At 44.0% G+C, this 13,226-nt stretch overlaps 1 long non-coding RNA gene across 1 annotated transcript; it reads right to left on the reverse strand.

The window, feature by feature from the left end:
- Positions 1 to 1,188: 1,188 nt before the first annotated feature.
- On the reverse strand, positions 1,189 to 10,172 carry LOC109253822 (uncharacterized). The gene is made up of 3 exons (XR_002074548.2): positions 10,062 to 10,172; positions 4,207 to 4,267; positions 1,189 to 2,717 (listed from the first exon to the last, which is right to left on the reverse strand). It is a non-coding gene; the product is annotated as an uncharacterized LOC109253822 (long non-coding RNA).
- Between the last annotated feature and the right edge of the window lie 3,054 nt (positions 10,173 to 13,226).

Raw genomic sequence — 13,226 nt, forward strand, 5'->3', positions numbered from 1 at the left:
ATGCCTCATCTCACTGCATCCTAGGATCGGAAGAGACGGTGAGACTCATAGGCTCCTCAACCCTCAACCTAGTTGAAAATTGACCAGTTTACTGAAATGCCAAAGCTTGTTTCAAAAATCAGTGGCAGTTAGCAATGGTATTCATCTAATTTATCAAAATGAATACCTATATAGGTTCAAGTAATCTCAATCAAAATCCTGATAGGCTTTTGTATGGGAATTCACAAACTGATTATAAAATTTAAATAGACATGCAAAGGATCTAGGAAAAACAATTTCAAAAAAAACACAAAGTTGTTTTTCAACTTTGAGGGCTTAACATAATGCTACAAAAATAGACAATGTGGTCCTGGACACACACAGAGTATAGACACACAAGTAGAGATAGATTAGTGCAACAGAGTAAGAGTCCAGGTATGGGTCCACACATCTATGGTTAATAAGTTGTGCTGGTATAATCGGACCTCCATATTCATGAAATGAACTTTGACCTTTACTGCAGACCACACACAAAAATGAACTTGAAATGGATCCTAGTACTAAATGCAAGAAAATTGTAAAGCTTCTGAAAGAAAAACAAAGGGTAAAGCTTTTACAGCTTTGTATTAAGTAAAGATATTTAGCCAGAACACAAAAATCATGCATCATCAAAGCAAAAATTGATAAATTAGGCTTCATCAAAAATTTTAAACCCTGCTCTTCAAATGATAGTGGTAAGAAAAATGAACAGATAAAGCACAGACTGCAATAAAATATGTGTAAAGCATATATCTGATAAGGCTGTATATAATATATGTACACATTTGATAAATATGTTCAACATCAATAGTCACTAGGGAAATACAAATTAAAACCACAATGAAATACCACTACATAGCTACCAGAATGGCTAAAACTTAAATAAATAAATAAATAAATAAATAAATAAATAAATAAAGTTAAATAAATCGACCACACCAAGTGTTGACAAGAGTGTGGAACTTCCATACATAGCCAATGGGCGTGCAAAAAATGGTATGGCACACACTTGGCAGAATTTTATAAAGATAAGCATCCATTTACCATTTCACTCAGCAATCCCATTCTTAGGTATTTATCCAAGAGAAAGGAAAGCATATGTCCACAAAGACTTATACTCTTAATGCTCATAGGAGCTCTATTCAAATCACTGAAAAGTGGAAACTATTCAAATCCCCATCAACTGGCAAACAGTTTAACATATGGTGGTATATCCATATAATGGAATGCTAGTTGGATAACTACTGATAAAGCAACGTGGGTGACTCTCGAAAGTATTACGATAATTGAAAGATGCAGCAACCTGGGGGGAGTGTCACGCCTGTTTGACGCCCAGAGCCAGCTCTTCTGCCAGCCTCTGGGGCCCCTGGCCCCAACTCCACCACCACCTAGACTGCCATTCTCAGGGAATTAGGAATGGCTCCCTCTCATCCTTGAACAATCTGCACTCTTTCTCAGTAGATGTTGAATTGATTTGGGTAATTACAGTAACAAGATTTCAGGATGCAGGAGAGACCTACTTCAAATACTCAGCGGGGGTGCCTAGGTGGCTCAGTCAGTTAAGCATCCAACTCCTGTTCAAGTCACGATCTCACAGTTAGTGAGTTTGAGCCCCGAGTCGGGCTCTGTGCTGACAGTGCGGAGCCTGCTTGGGATTCTCTGTCTCCCTCTCCCTGCCCCTCCCCTGCTCATGCTCTCTCTCTCTCTCTCTCTGTCTCTCTGTCTCTCCCTCTCTCTCAAAAATAAATAAACATTTTAAATAAATAAGTAAATAAATAAATAACTATTCAGCTATTTTCCAGGACAAATTTGTATTACTGATTTTTATAAATGATGAATGTGATCATAATAACTGATCTTTCCCCCACCCATCATGCCCTGAGTTTGTGTGAGTGCAGGGCCCAATGACAAGTGCCAAGGGTGCCAAGGGGTGCCTCCCAGCCCTTGCTCTTAGATCTTATAGGACCTATTTCAATGAATGCTTTCTTAGCCTACACACTCATTCATCCTACAAATATTTATTGAGCACCTACCATAAATCCAAAAGTTGAATTTTAAAGTGTTTTCTCTTCGGCAGACTTAGAGTCAGATCCTAGGTCATGCTGACCTTTGACTGATTAGAACAAATAATTAAGAAAGCATTGTTCGCTTAACTTGGATAATGGCAACATCTGGTTTTTTAGCTTGACTGACTCATGAGGTAGGTTTGGGTATTTTATCTTTGTTGTTCTCAGTCATTCCAAAAATACTGAATCTATTGTTCGGCAAAGGAGTCTCATCTTCTTCCCAAAGCACATTTTTCAGTCTCATTCAGAATGTCAATTATTTGAATCATCATTTTGGGAAGAATGAGGTGTTTGGAAGTGAAGTACTTTATATCAATTCCAATTTATAATTCTTGGGCCAAATCTTTGATTAGTTCTAATTGATCCCGAGGGCTTCGGGAGGGGAAATCATTGCTCCCTCAGGTTATTTGCAGCCTGCTTGACTTTGGTGGGGAATATTTCAGGGTGGGGTCTCTGAGCTGGGAACTGCTGCTGTTTTATATTCGTTGAGCACCGTGAGGAGATGCAGAGAAATCATGATCGCTGATGCCCAAGCCCTTCACAGTGGTGTGGGGCTCTGCTCCTCTTCTGGGCACGTCCATTTCTCCTCTGCCATCTTCAACAATCCTGCGCCAGAGCAGAACAGGTGCAAAACTGAGGGCACAAAGAAGGAAATGTACTCACGGTCAACTGCTAATTGGTAAAGTTTGAATTTAAACCCCAAGACTTCTGACCTCTCATCTCTAAGTTCTCCTTCAACACGATTATCCTCTGCCTCTTCTTTACCTCCAGCCACATTCATAGCCTCCTTGTCCAGGGACTAAAACCAAGCCCAATTCTTCCTCACCCCTAGCTCCCGAGGCCTGCTTGGTGGCACCATGACCTTGACTACCAGCCACCCTGGGCCTTTCAATTTTGCTTCCCACAGCATCTTGAGTTGGTGCTCCGACTTCCGGGCACCTGCTCTATTTGCAGAGAAAGATTTTTCCTTAACTCAAGCCTGATCATCTGAATATCTGACTCCCTGAGGGATCCTCTAACACAGCCAAGCCTTTGTTTGATTGTGGAGGCTGCCTCCTCTCATATGTATCTGCTCTCTGTCTGGGGCCCCCATCCGCAGCCTCCCTCGCCTGCACACAATGGAAGACCTGTGTCTTTTACCACCGTGAGGATGTTACAGCGGATGCTAGGGCCGGCTGCCAACATTTGGTGGTGCGGAAGCCTTCCCAGCCTGGCTGGTGTGACTGACAAGGTTGGCAGTTGGGTTGATCCTTGGCCACAGGGGCGAGATCCAGCTAAATCACTGGCTCAGGGAAGAGGTGACCTGACTTTTCCCTGAACCCCCCATCCCGTCCAGCAGAATCCTGTTCCTCAGAGATTATGTGTCTCTTCAACTGCCTCGAGAGGCCAAGGCCTGACATAGCAACCAAAAACTTTCTAACTTGGGAAGAATCCTCAGTCGTCTTCTTCATCATTTTTCCAAAGAGTCTAATACAAACCAAAGCCATCCATCCACCCATCCATCCATCCACCCATTTTTAATTTATTCTTTCATTCATAAAAATACTTATTGGACTCTTACTGTATTCCTGGCCAATTAATGAAGCTGAGCTGCCTTTTCAGAGTATTCATGTTAGCCGGGCCTCAAAGCCCATCGTAAATGCTTCCTTAAACCAGATGCCTCTCCTAGCATTTCTATTTTAACTCCATTCGGTAGCACACAGAGCCCTCGAGGGCTCACTGCTCACTGCTGTCTCCGCCATTCAGGCCTTCCCAGGCTGACCGGTACAGCGGCCTCCTCTGTTGGTGCTGTTTCAGACGGGAAGGTCAACACCAGAATCAAGAGTTTCTCATTCTCCACTCCTCACTCAGACTGCGCCCCACCCCCACCCCCCACCAAATCCATCAGCCTTTCCAAGCCCATCCCTTCCCACAGGACATCTCTGCTCCCGCTCACCGCGTGCTTCGCAAGCAACCCAGTCTTTCTGTGTCCTGCTACTCAGGCCTTCTAAGCAAGATAGCAAGATTAATCTTCCTACCAAAACACTGTGATGTTGCCTCACACAGACTCTAATATGCATTCATTGTCCACTGCTCTGAGGATGTTTTTCAGTCATTCATCAAGTATTTGTTGAGCACCTACCATATTCCAGTGAGTCTGAAAGATCCTGAGGCTATAACAGTGAGCAAAATATAACTGCAGCCTAGATGGAAAGACAAAAACAGACAAGAAGTCAGTGCGATTGGCATTTCATCGGGAGTGTTTCGCAGGAGCACCGAGGCTGGCCCCGAGGGATTTGTCAGGAAAGGTTTCCTGAGGCGGGGCAGGTAACCTCAACAAAAACTCCCTTGCCAGCATTCAAGGTCTATTCTTGTCCTCCAATCTAAGAGTGTTTACTTTGACTTTGCCACTCCTGCACCAACTTAAATACCCTGTGTCACCCACCTTCCTCCTTCCTCCTCTATTGTGAATTGTGTGTGGAACTTAAATCCCCGACTAAATGATAAATGCCAGCAGGGCAGGACTGGCAGTCTTTGAGCCAAGTCCAGCCATGTGGTCCGTACTGCATTGGTCCACATGATGTATTTTTAAAAAGTTTAAATGAGGTACACTGGCGGTCACTGGCCGTGTTACAGCAGGACAATGGCTGTACATTTGCCCACCAAATGGGCACAGTGGAACTGAGATGGGCCACTTCCGAGCCCGGACCTTAATAATGCTTCACACACTCTCTTCCACGCCTTCTCCCCTCTTCTCCTTGCTGACACCCAGAGGGGGCTGTGGCCTTGCCTTGACCATGACCTGCAGAAGAAATCAACATCCTGGTTCCTTAAGACAATTGTATTGGCTCCCTTTGTTAGAGCAGACTAGCCTTACCCTACCTAATGCAACTGCCAACATGTCAGCTTGCCAGCTTCCAATAGAAAAAAAAAAAAAAAAACCTCTAGCAACACCGTGCCTACACTCCTGCAGGCAGCAGTCAGCAGGAGCTAAGTCCCGGTTTGTGACTTAGGTGCCCCAAGGTGCCCCACAGGACCCTTGCGCTCTTGCTTCTCCGACCCTTCACTCTTTCCCATGAGCTGCCTAATGCTTGCAGACGGTTGTGTTCTCAGAAACATCTGAGCCTCAGAGTAGCATGTGACTCAGGGAGTCTGATACCTGACAAACCACCTGCTTGGTTCTTCTCTCAAGATGTTTTCTGTTGTAAAACCTAAACCAGTAACCTCAAGCTTGGTTTAGAACCTAGATCAAAACCAATGCCTCTTGCCAAAAACAAATATTCTATAATTCCCCTTTTATATTCCTGATATTAAACTAATATTAGCCACCTTACACATAATTGTAAAACTCCGTATAATGCCCTAATGGCAATACAAAGGAGAAATAAAATGAAAATCGCTTATGTTAATTGCGTGTGTTTCAATACATAAAGGTTTGTTGTGATTACTTTAAGAGCCGCACAAAGTATCAGATGCTCCCCGGGCAGGAACAGAAGCTCCCGTGAATCTGACAGTTGCGAATGCAGACTGGTACAGGTATGTGAGTCTGGTAACTCAGGTACCACAAGTGGCATTGCCATCAGGGATGTGATTTTTCTAAAAGGTGAACAGCTCTTGGTAAAGTACTCCCCCCCCACCTCCAAATCCAGTCCGTCCTTGATTTCCACAACAGTTGCTTTCCTGGAAAACTTTGTGTATTTGAAAATGTGCAACAAATGCTTTATGAGTAAAATAGAGTTCAGGTTTACGCTCAGATCATCCCAAACACATTCTCCACTCAAACACACACAACGGGCACCCAGGAGTCATGCAAGACAGAGGATCGTTCTTGGTGGGGGACACCACCCAGAGCCATTCAGCCTTTCTAGCATCTCTGCCCTTTCCCCCACTGAACACTGAGAGCATCCCAACCCAACCATTAAGACAACCAAACGCACCCACACATTTCCTAAGGCACCTTCCAGCAGATGCTTCTTCCCCCATGAGAACCATTGCCTCAATCCAAGAAGACACACAGAGAGGTGAAGGCGATATTAAAGCCTTTCCTAAAGATGACTCAAGTTTTTCCTTTAGCTTGCTGAAAATAGGACATCACCTCATCTCGATGTTCTGCAACTATCTAGACTTGTTAGACATTCGTTCAGGGAGGGAGTTGGCAGTGGTCAGAAAAGACTGTGGGGCCCTCCCGGTTGGGGGCACTCAATTTTCCCTCTGGTTCTGGGGGGAGAGGCCTTACCTCCCAGATTCTGTTTTTAAAAAGGACGTATAAATAAAGCCAGAGGCTGAACTGAAAGCCAATTCTCCCATCCCTCTCTTCTCCTGCCTGATAATAGCCTCTTGGAACGAGTCGTATGGAGACGTTGACTGACTGCTCCTGAGGGTGTGTTCACCTAAAATGGTGCTCGTGTCATTTTTCCATGTTGCTGTGATGCCAGGCAGCCAAGATGGACACTGTTTCTCAAAAGAACACGCCTGTAAATCAGGTTTCACCTGGGCTGGGGTGGAGCCCAAAACCCCAGTCAGCACCCCCACAAATTTAGGAAAACTGAAGGGCTTGAATGCTTGGTTCCTGTGGATCCTTCCAAAAAGACCAGCCTCTCAGCTTCCTCCCCATGAAGAAACCTCCATTTTCCCTACAGGCTTCTGTGTTGTGTGAACTCCCACATGGCTCCCCAAACGGCCTTGTAGACAAGTGCTGCTATGCTTACAGATGTATGTAATGAAGGGACAATGACAGAGCGAGAGTGAATTAGAAATTCTTCCTGTCAAGACCCCAGGGCCAGGCTGCTCCTCCTTGGCCCTCATATCTTATCCCCCGCTTCCCTGTGCCAGCATCTCACCTCCCTCATTTCATGCTCTCCCACCACCTAGTTTCCTCCTCAGTCTTAGGCCATTTTTAACTGTCTGACCAGGAAGGATCTGACCTGACAGGACAATTAAATATTAATACCGTGATTGAAGAGTCTGTGTTCAAATCAATTAAAAATACGACTTGTGGAGCTGAGACATTTTCAATCTATTTTTTCTTCCTGTCAGGAAATCTCTTGCTGTGTAGCCCAGACCCCCAGTGCCCTGGGGCAGGATTGATCCCAGAAGGTGCCCATATCTTCTGCCAGTCACTACCCTCCTTGGACAGGGGCTGGTGAAAGGGCTGATGTGACCTTTCTCCTACCATGAGGGGCAGGGACCCCATGCACAGACCCCCTCCTCCATCAGAGTCCTCCCCGGGATGAGCTGCCTCCCTCTTTGGGCTCCCATCATGTGCTAGTTCATATCTGATGTTTGTAATTACTTGTTGTGTTTGTGCTGCATTCTAGAATGTGAGGGAACACATTGAGGGCAGGAACCATCCTCCTCGTCTTTCCACACAGATCCCCACCCAGTTTCTGGAAACTGGTACACAAGTAATAAATGTACAAGGAATCAATAAGGCAATGAAATCTGCCACTTTGTTCTACTTCCTTGTTTCCAGTGAAAATCTGTTGAATGACAATATTAATACCTTAATTCTTCTACCCCCTCTCAACTCTGCTTGAGGTGGCATCTGGGTGACAACATAAGCATACCCCAAGAAAGCCCAGGACAAATGAGAATTTATCTCTATAAAGAAGCAGCGTGAGCAGCTACTCCCAGACCCCTGAGATGAGATGATTACCCACCATCAGCCAGTACAGAATTTAGCTATGAGCTTTCTGGAAGCCCAGGCTGAAAGGGAGACATCGTAAGTTATTTTTGTGCCAAAAAGAACACAAACTGGTCAGCAGAGACAAACTTTTCCTGAAACTCTGCAACTCAAGGGGGATTTGTTATGTGAATCCTTACACAGAAATCCTCAAATGTCATTTTGCTCTTCCTCATAGAAGCCACACTCATCCCTGCCACAGGACTTGTGCCTCTGCCTGGAATGTTGGCAACGGAGCTTCTCAACACATGTCTCTCTGCTCAAGTGTCCCCTCAGAGCAGTCATCCCTGCCTCTTCTCCCCCGGGGCTCCCCTGGGCCCAGCACCACACTCTCTTTTTTATTTCTCTGCATTGCACTTACCCTCTGGAACCATCTTACGTATTTGCTTGTTTACTTGCTCTCTGTCTCTCTCACAAGACTGTAAGATTCATGAGGGCAGGGATTTTGTCTGTTTTCTTCATTGCTGTACCCCAAACCCCTGAAGTAGCACTTAGTACCTAGCCAGCACTGAATATGTATTGGCTGAATTGTCATTCGAAGACATATCTCAGCCAGGGTTTTGGGCAAGCACAGAAGCATGGTTTTAAAAGGAGATTCTTATGGATGACGCATGAGAAAACATGTTCCAGGCTCTTTGCTTTCTTATAACAATTTAATACAGGGATAAAACATGGAGGGTCTATATATGGATAACATTAACAACTTCTTGGGTCTATCATCTGCCTCAAACATCAGTGGGCCTAAATGGGCTTTAACAAATCTTCCTTCACTCAAGGTTGGTTCTTTTCACATACCACACACACACACACACACACACATATATATATATACTTTTTTTTATAGAAAAGCTCCCACCCTGTTGCTCAGGCTGGAGTGCAGTGACTATTCACAGGCACGATCTCACTACTGATTAGCAAAGGAGTTTTGACTTGCTCTGTTGCCAGTGTGGGCTGGTCCGCCCCTCCTTAGGCAACATGGTGGTCATTTGCTCCTAGAAGGTCACCATACTGATGCCAGTCTCAGTGTGGACACCCAATTGACACAGCACACTACAGCCCAGAGCTCCTGGGCTCAAGTGATCCTCCTGCCTCAACCTCCCAAGTAGTTGGGACTACAGGTGCCTACCACTCCCATTCCTAACTGGCCTCTCCAGCAAGTATTCTAGTACAGTCCTTCAAGTTTGTCTAAAGTGGCCTTCTGGGCTACCAGACAATAATGCAGATTCCTATTCACCGGCAAATATTTAAGAGCTGGACTCACAGGGCGCCAGGGTGGCTCAGTTGTTAAACATCTGACTGTGGCTTGGGTCATGATCTCATGGTTCGTGGGGTTGTGAGTTCGAGTCCCACATCAGGTGAGCTTGGGCCCCACTTTGGGTGAGCACGAGCCCACATCTGGTGAGCACACGCCCCGCTTTGGGTGAGCCCCGTTTCTTTCTCTCTTTCTCTTTCTCTCTCTCTTACTGCCCTCTCTCTCTGACCCTCAATCACTTGCCCCTTCTCGCTCATAAATAAATAAATAAATAAATAAATAAATAAATAAATTTTTTTTAAGAGTGGGCTTAGAGTCTCATCTGCAGAAAAGTCAACCATCTTTAACAGAAACATGGGCTGTAGGAGTAGCTACAGGCAGATCCAGTATATCCTGAGGAAGAGAACTGTGAATTATTGTCAAAGGCCCACATAGGACCTGGGGCAAGGTCCTCAAATTCTATATCATCTTCCTCCTCAGTTATCCACTGTTATATAATACATTACCTCCCCAAAACTTAGCTTAAAATGACAAACATTGTTAGCTCACAGTTTCTGTGCGTTGGGAATTTGGGAGCAGCTTAGATGGGTGGTTCTCGTTCAAGGTCTCTGATGGGCTTGCAGTGAAGACATTGGCTGTGAAGCCTCCGTTTTACCACAGGGTCTCTCCATGGGGCCACTTGAGGGTCTGTGCGACATGCTAGCTGGCTTCTTCTAGAATAAGCGGTCCAAGAGAAGAACAAAAAGGCAGCCCTAATGCGTTCAATGACCTAATCTTGCTGTCACAAACTTTTACTTCCACCATATTCTGTTTGTTGGATGTAAGTCACTAAGTTCAGGCCACACTCAAGTTAAGAGGAATTAAACTCCACCTCTTAAAGGTAGGAGAATCAAACCACTGTACCATCTGATGTGGACAAAATAGCCTCAGCAGGAGAAATGTGTATGACGACCATTACCAACCAGAGGGGTTCTTGATTGTGTGAGAAGGGGCACAATGTACTGAAGAAATCATGGACAATAATTAGACCTTCCAGGACTTAAATCTCAAACCCACCACTTACCAGCTGAATGTATTTGAATTTGAGGAAGACATTTTCCTTCTCAGAGCTTTAGTTTTCTTTTGTTTAAAATGGAGATAACGTTACCCAACGTGCTGACATGCTAAGAAAAATAGAGAAAATGCGTGTCAGTCTCTTTCTGGGCACACAGTCAATATTCATGAAATGACAGGTGTTATTAAATTATGCTGAGACACTTCTGTGATTCTTTGATTTTTGAAGAATTATGAATTGGTATACTGTATGGTATAAAAAATGGATAAACTGCTTAAAAAATAATTACTTAGGATACACCACCTATTTGGTACTAAATGCTTATCCAATACAGTGATTTTTGTTTGATACTCAGCTCATCCTTCTGGGATATTTATGTATACATGTGTATGTATGTGTGCTCTGCCTAATTCTTCAAAGACTCAAATGGCTTACAAAAATATCAATTACAAAATGAAGGCATTAAAAACAAAATTTTTAAAATGCAAACAGAAACTCAGTAATATGAAAAGTACAAATCAAAAGAAAGGGGAAAAGGCTTAATTAAGGGGGGTTAAATAAGATTAAGCTGAGGCAAAAATTTGTCTCCAAGCCAAAATGAAGAAAGAACCATCATCAAGGTCACAAGAAGATACAAAACATTTTTCCTAGAACTTGATTCCGAAAGGAGTGTCTCATGAAGAAGTCATCATAGAGCACAAAGGGATATAGGACCATCCCTATGGGAGGTGTCCAGCGACTTTTATAAACCCACAACATCCCACAAACATGCAAAGGACATGACCTCAAGACATCACTCGATAATGACAACTCTACAGGGGTCATAACTGCTTGGTACATCTGGAGAAATTAATGGAAGGTGGCCTACATGTCTTCTGGCAATACTTAGCTAGTGTTCAGTGTATTATTAAATGATAATAATCATAATGTGAGTTTTTTGAACACCTGCTAGGGACCAGGCAATAAACTGAGTGCTTTACTTATATGATCTCACTTAATCTTTATAAGACCATGTGAAACAGGTACTGTTTAGCCTCCTTTTGTTGATGGGGAAACTGACAGACACTGGCAGACACAGATAGTGAACAGGAGAGTCAGGATCTAAACCTGAGCAATCCAGAGCCTGACCTCCAAGACACCTCACCATGGAGCCTGGAATACTAGGGACCAAGTTGAGAGCAGGTATCAGTAAGGAAGCCGGGGAGGTCCAGGTGAGCCCTCCAATGGCGACTGTGGCCAGGAGGACTGTGGACAGTAGCTCATGCAGTTTGGTTTGAGGGGCCATAGGATAAAAACCAGCATTAACAAAGAAGAGACCCAAGAGTCAGAATAAACTCCATCACTCTTTATAATTCTGTTGAAAACCATAGTGTTGCTCTAGTTCTGTTCGGTCTGGGACTCACCAAAAACACCACGCAGGAGTGTCACCAGCTAGGGGCTAAGGTTGTGGGTCTTAGGTAGATGCTGCCCAAGAGGAAATCCATCACCAAATAAGATTAGCCAAAGCATCAAGATCCATTAGTTTAACAAAGACCCTGGGACATTCTGTGGGTAAGAAGTCCATTCAACATCTTTTAATCTGCCATTTCCCAAACTTTGTTGGGACCTGTGTTAACACCCTGCAGGACTAAGCAAAGCCTGGCCCGCCAGGTCTCCAAGATCTCTTCCAGCTCAAGGATTCCAGAGTTTTAGATCTTCTTTAAAAAGCGGAATAGAAGGACAAAGACTTTGAAGTCAGAATACCTAAACTTGATTTCAAGCTCTGCCTCTTGTTACCTGGAAAACCTGGGGAAAGTCAGTCTCTCAGAGCTTCAGTCTTCTTCTCTGTAAAATGCGGGATAATGATGGTATCTGTATCATTACACTGCCATGAGAATCACATTAGGTCATGAATGCATGCTAAAGCAATTTATAAACTGCACACGGCATACTCATACTCATGTATGATCAGTTTGTTATCAGCTATTCACCTGCTGGGAACTGCTTTCCTGTGGCCCTGCCTGCTCTTAATACTCCAGAGTAATGACATATATTGTTTAAATAGGGCAAATCCCACAAATTCTCTCTTCCTTCCTTTTTTTCAGATTGATACTTGTTTAAATCTTTTTTTAACATTTATTTATTTTCGAGAGAGAGAGAGATAGCATGAATGGGGGAGGGGCAGAGAGAGAGGGGGACAGAGGATCTGAAGTGGGCTCCGTGCTGACAGCAGAGAGCCCGATGTGGGACTTGAACTCACAAACCTTGAGATCATGACCTGAGCGGAAGTCAGACACTTTACTGACTGAGCCACCCAAGTGCCCCTCAGATTGATACTTTCAATGTCATTTCAATTTAGTATGTGTGTCGGGAAGGGAAATAAAAAGAAACAAATGATGAGTTCTTCTACACAGCAACCTGCTGGTTGATGAACCCCTCTGGTTGGAGCTTTTCGTTCAGAGCCAAAGGCTGGTGGTCCAATGGGAAACAGAACACAAGACAAAGGGAGTCTCTTCAAAGAAATTCCTCAGAGAGAGCTGAATTCCACTACTGCAAATCCAGTACAGACAGTCTTAAGACACAACTCTTCAGCAGAAAAAAAAAAATGGTCCTGGCCTATCCAGCTGTCTTCCTGAATAGAAAGAATGGTGCCTTTTCACACCTCATGATGGTACCTGGTGAGACAGAGTCCTCCTGGCCCAGACGACACTTCCTGTCTTCTGCACATAATAAATAATATGAATTTATGTCAGGAAAAAAATCACATCCCAAATTCTTCCACCCCGTGTGTTTATTATTCTCCTTGGTCCTTGCCCAAATCATGACTCTTGGTCAGTTCAAAATACTATTTGTGCACTGCTTTTAGTTCTTAAAGAATTGTACTTTTAATGACACAAAGAAGCTGAAGGTTTAATATTGAGTTTGCAGTGATGCAACTTTCTAATTGATTTTCTCTGTAAGAATATTTCAGATTCTGACTGAATCATTGACTTAACCTCAAAGGATGTTCTTGGACAGGCTGGTTCTGAGATTCCTCAGAGGAAGTGTTATAATGGGTATGAAATGCCATAGCCCTCCTCCCAGGGCACAAGGCGGCCCTGTAGGTACACAGTGATTGGTAGCATGAGTGGGAAATGATGGTTTTCTGCATTTTGTTCGATTTATGGTATAAGAGCAAAAGTCCGGGTTCTGCAT

This window comes from Panthera pardus, unplaced genomic scaffold (assembly GCF_024362965.1).
Source record: "Panthera pardus isolate Hobbes unplaced genomic scaffold, ASM2436296v1 HiC_scaffold_21, whole genome shotgun sequence".
In the NCBI taxonomy this organism is placed as follows: Eukaryota; Metazoa; Chordata; class Mammalia; order Carnivora; family Felidae; genus Panthera; species Panthera pardus.